Below are 6,221 nucleotides of genomic sequence, written 5' to 3' on the forward strand. Positions count from 1 at the left end.
CAGACGACTGAGGTAGCTTACCCCAAACCAGATGTTCAGTCTGCGGCTCTAGTGTCACACTCCTCTGCAACTTTACAGTGCCAACTTTCTCCGGTATGGATTCACCTCTCCACCCTTCGATATTCGAGAAAAGAGACAGAAACATACAGCACTCATCATTCTCATTGCTGCTTGATTTAGACATCATCCTCCAGTAACCATCAGTCTCTCTCAGTTGCGTCAACAGTCTCTTTATGACATTTGTACCCAAAATCATTTCTTCCGTCTGTCCAGGCACAACCAGAACAGGAATTATCATTGAGCAGCCGTACACAGTAGCTTTAAGATTGTAGCACGCTGTAGGAGTAACATGATGGCCACCACAACCAACAATGACAATATCTTCTGTTGACTGGCTTGTCAAGTCTGGGTTACTTCTCAATAATCGTTCTTCCGCAGACTCACTAAGTGTACATGCCATTGATCCACTATCGAGTAAAGCTTTGAGAATGAGATCAGGCTCGACTGAAACGGAAGTGTAGAACAAGCTATCAGCTCTTGGTACTCTCTGAACACCCTGAAAGATAACCGTTTTGTTTGAAGGTTCATCACTAAACATGTCACATAAAGACTCACAATTCCTCACATCATCAAAACTGGAAATGGGAGCTTCACTCTCAAAATCTACGGGATCCTCCCTCACACGTAGATCATTTAGTTTAACTGTTGGCTGCTTGAGGAGGTAGTCTTCCTTTCCTTCGGGCACCGATTTCTGGAATGGTTAGGTGAGAAACACTGGAAGCAGAGCCTGTTGTCCCTACAGTGGGTAAAAGCAGAATGTGAAGTGTCCTTACACACCAAGCATGGCGTCTCATTCAAGCCTGGAATTCTAGACATGATGTGTCTCTTCCTGTAATCCTTGCTGACTTGTGCATTACCACTATTACTCATCAGAACTCTTTCCAACATGTCGATCACCTTTTCCAGAGCCATATTGTCTGACTGCTTTGACTGTGGTGAATCTTGTTCAGTTGTCACTGGACAGGGCCCAGGGCTCACCTTCATCTCATTCACCGAAACTTTCTGCTCACATCCAGTCAGCTTAGTTTCTTGTCCTGTGACTCTGAGACTTTTCTCTGAATGATACTCGTTCAGAATCTCTTGTACTTCATACGCCGTCCATTTGTCAATAGTTTTTGAGCGAAATGTCAACGCTAGATCTGAACTGGGACAATTCCGAATGAACATACGTGTTACTTCAATCAATTGGTTGTCTAGTACCTTCCCCTGCTGTCTTAAACACTCAGCTGTGATGTCGGCAGTACGGTTCAGACGCAACCAGTAGTCAAAGGGATCCTCTTGAGGCTCTGGGAGAGTAGTGTAGAAATCTTGCAGTGGGATAGGAGAATACTGCTGGCAACTGAAGTGCTTCCGTAGAATTGTGTAGATCGCATCTGGATCTGTATTGACATTCAAACCACTAGACAGCATCCCCACTTTAACAACATCCTTGGCTTTACCTCTCAAGTGCATTAAAATTTCCTCACCCTGTTCTTCAGTAGGCAGAAGTCCTTTCCTTATGAAGTTTTTCATGAGCTCCACCCACTCATCCAGGGTAACCGTGTCTGATGCGTTGCCTCTGAAGATTGGAGGATCTTTTACTTCCCTCTGGCGTACTACTTGAATCTGAGATGCACTCGATGCAGAGCTTTGGTCAGTCATATATCTACCATTGGGGCTATTATGACTCTGTCTTGGTGTGACATCAGTCTGACTGCGCAAATTTAAATGTTCAAGAATACTGTCTGCCAGTTGCAGTCCTACTTGTTGTACAATGCTACCCATCTGACTCATCATGTCACTAGTAAGAACTGGCGTCGAGGTGCTAATTGGCTGTGTACTTTCAGAATTGTTACAATTTACACGATCAGTGTCCTCATTAGCCTTTTGATCAGGACTAGCATTAGCTCCTAACCCCAAACCATAGCTAATGTCTGGAAAAGGAACTGGTGTTGCTAACAGACCTCTCCCTCGACCAACACTAACTGGAGTACCCATATATCCAGATCCAGTTAACTTAGCGTGATCCATAATCAAGCAATGAACAAAAAAAAAGTAAAAGTGAGAAAAGAGAAAAAAATGTCCACAGAACTATCAACAAATGCAGGAATATCTGAATTAAATAATAAAATAAAATCACATCCAAGTGTCTATGCAAGAGTCACTTATCACGGTTATTATTTATTTTTTTTAACCGTAAAGCTTAGCTGAAAGTCCTGTGCAATGAAGAATGAAGACAGGCCCGCCGGTCTGATGTTCAGATGATCTTCGACCACCTCGATTGAAGTCCTGAGTCACGGCACCAATGTGACTTTTGGTTTCTTGTAAGTGATCTGCCCCACTCTTAAACAACACAGGAACTCAAAATGCGGATGAAAAGCTTTATTTCCTGCACACAGAGCATTAAGAGAGAGAAAATGGCGAATCATTAGCTTCACAGCTCCACCCACAGCAGTTCTCTCTTACTCTGCTTTACTCAATATTTTTATGAACATTTCTTGTTCACAGTACACTTAAATCATCCTTTTTATTTCGTTTCAGAAAATAACATCTGATAGATACAACTTTAAGAACAGTAAAATTACAAAACACTATAAAATAAAACATTTACCTGCACACAGAGCATTAAGAGAGAGAAAATGGCGAATCATTAGCTTCACAGCTCCACCTATCCAAGATATATTCACCTCATTAGAAAGCACATGGCAAATATGACACAGTTGGAAATCGCGAACATAAAGCACTCAAAATACTCATAAATACAGACTCTTACAAGACAATATGTCTCTCTTATGAACAATCCATCAAATAATCATACATTATTTAGGTGAAATTATACATTTTTCCACTTTTAGTGCGGAGCTTACAGAAAACCGACTCACCCACAGCAGTTCTCTCTTACTCTGCTGCAGATCGTACGTGCGCGAGGTAGCCTATAGAGCCACCCGCGTATCCTATAGGAAGTGCAATCCCATTGTTGCAGGATTTATTTAACGAACTCACAACGATATTATTTATCCCGTCACAAACAGTTTAATAAACAATAATTTAATAACAACTACAAATGTTGCAGAATAATGTAATATATGAATGAAAAACAGCCTTTAAAAAACATTTGAGCCAAAAGGGTTCTTTCTTGTCAGTTTTGAACCTTAAAATGTCCTTCGGAGTTGATTAAAGAACCCTATGCTACATTATAGGGGCCGTTTACACCTGGCCACTTCATGCGTTTTCGATCGTGAAAAGACCTGGTGTAAATGCCCCCCGAAACGCATTCGAGACGGATTTGAATCCAAACGCTCAAACCACTTCAGGAGGTGGTCTGGGCCGCATTCCAGACGAAACTGGACAAGTGTAAATGCATCTGGTTCTTGAAACCACATATGTAAATGTTAATACTCCCAAAAATGGTAAAAAAAGAAACGCGTGAGAGCGTGTTACAGGCTACATGTCATGCTATTTTAGTCAGATATGACGACGCTACTGCGACGCGCATCACCTCAGATGAGCGGCTGAACGCAAGCCAACGCGCCGCAATCGCTAATCAAAGTGAAAGTAAGTCGCAGACGATTAACACTACCATCTTCATTAAAAGTAAAGAAACGAAATGATCTTACCAGTTCTGTTGCCGCTCTCTCTTTTCACCGTCTTTGCTGATTTTGAATATAGCCGATGATCAATAAAATCCAACTCATATCTGTTGCTTTCGGTGATGTGCACTTCATTAAATCCGCATATAACGCGGGAATTGAAGATCGGATTTATATCCATTTTGCAAAAACACATTTATGTGACCAGGTGTAAATGGAATCGTTTTGATAAATCAGATAGCTATCCGATCTGAGAAAACGCATGAAGTGGCCAGGTGTAAACAGCCCAAGCGCTGTCAGAATGCAGGCACGTTATGTCTCGCACTGTTGATGGGGGCGAGACCCAACATGTTGCTAATATGGGGCTTATAGCGTAAGTGACAAATCAATGACTTGATTAAAAAATGCATACATTCCAGCTTCCTTTTTAGACCGTTACTGGAGTTTTTATTTTTTATTATTATTAAATTTATTTTCCCGTGAGGTTGGGAGGGGGGGCCGGCAGGGGGGCCGAGCCTTGACCAATGGTGGCCGTGGCCCCCCCCTGGCCACCATGTAGCTCCGCCCCTGGAAGTGTGATACTGATTAACTACATAAAATGATATAAATTATACATTTTCTAACCCCCATATCTTGAATTTTGTGATCATTCACATGCATTTATTAATACATTTTTATCCTTGCTGACTTGTGCATTACCACTATTACTCATCAGAACTCTTTCCAACATGTCGATCACCTTTTCCAGAGCCATATTGTCTGACTGCTTTGACTGTGGTGAATCTTGTTCAGTTGTCACTGGACAGGGCCCAGGGCTCACCTTCATCTCATTCACCGAAACTTTCTGCTCACATCCAGTCAGCTTAGTTTCTTGTCCTGTGACTCTGAGACTTTTCTCTGAATGATACTCGTTCAGAATCTCTTGTACTTCATACGCCGTCCATTTGTCAATAGTTTTTGAGCGAAATGTCAACGCTAGATCTGAACTGGGACAATTCCGAATGAACATACGTGTTACTTCAATCAATTGGTTGTCTAGTACCTTCCCCTGCTGTCTTAAACACTCAGCTGTGATGTCGGCAGTACGGTTCAGACGCAACCAGTAGTCAAAGGGATCCTCTTGAGGCTCTGGGAGAGTAGTGTAGAACTGGACAAGTGTAAATGCATCTGGTTCTTGAAACCACATATGTAAATGTTAATACTCCCAAAAATGGTAAAAAAAGAAACGCGTGAGAGCGTGTTACAGGCTACATGTCATGCTATTTTAGTCAGATATGACGACGCTACTGCGACGCGCATCACCTCAGATGAGCGGCTGAACGCAAGCCAACGCGCCGCAATCGCTAATCAAAGTGAAAGTAAGTCGCAGACGATTAACACTACCATCTTCATTAAAAGTAAAGAAACGAAATGATCTTACCAGTTCTGTTGCCGCTCTCTCTTTTCACCGTCTTTGCTGATTTTGAATATAGCCGATGATCAATAAAATCCAACTCATATCTGTTGCTTTCGGTGATGTGCACTTCATTAAATCCGCATATAACGCGGGAATTGAAGATCGGATTTATATCCATTTTGCAAAAACACATTTATGTGACCAGGTGTAAATGGAATCGTTTTGATAAATCAGATAGCTATCCGATCTGAGAAAACGCATGAAGTGGCCAGGTGTAAACAGCCCAAGCGCTGTCAGAATGCAGGCACGTTATGTCTCGCACTGTTGATGGGGGCGAGACCCAACATGTTGCTAATATGGGGCTTATAGCGTAAGTGACAAATCAATGACTTGATTAAAAAATGCATACATTTCAGCTTCCTTTTTAGACCGTTACTGGAGTTTTTATTTTTATTTTTTATTATTATTAAATTTATTTTCCCGTGAGGTTGGGAGGGGGGGCCGGCAGGGGGGCCGAGCCTTGACCAATGGTGGCCGTGGCCCCCCCCTGGCCACCATGTAGCTCCGCCCCTGGAAGTGTGATACTGATTAACTACATAAAATGATATAAATTATACATTTTCTAACCCCCATATCTTGAATTTTGTGATCATTCACATGCATTTATTAATACATTTTAGGGGCCTTGATGTTTGCTAATAATATGAAATATTTAATCCGGAAAGGACAAAACAAATAATAATGAATGAAGGGTTCTTATTATTGAACCGTTAAAAGGGGGTTCTGTATAGAACCTTTTAGGGGTTCCAAATACGTAGCACTGATAGAACCTTTTAAGGTTCTATATAGAACCTTTTCTTCTAAGAGTGTACTTTAAATTGTGTATACTATATACTGTAAATTGTAAATGTTGGATCTGTGACAAATTGCTCTTCTTTTATTGTACGTTGCTTTGAATAAAATCATCTGCAAAAGGTAAATTAAAAGGCTAAACTTGCCATACCACTCTAACCTATAATTCAAATATATAAGATCATGAGCAAAGGTCATTGGTTGCCCACAAATATAATCATTTTGCATCCAAAATCAATACAATGTGTATTGATTGAATGCATAATCTTTCCACCATGCCATTTGCAGATTTATTTCTATATGCAGAATGTTGAGAGCATTGTGATTTTCCATAAAAATGAAAA

This window comes from Pimephales promelas, chromosome 1, assembly GCF_988280905.1.
Source record: "Pimephales promelas chromosome 1, fPimPro1.hap1.1, whole genome shotgun sequence".
NCBI classification, from domain to species: domain Eukaryota; kingdom Metazoa; phylum Chordata; class Actinopteri; order Cypriniformes; family Leuciscidae; genus Pimephales; species Pimephales promelas.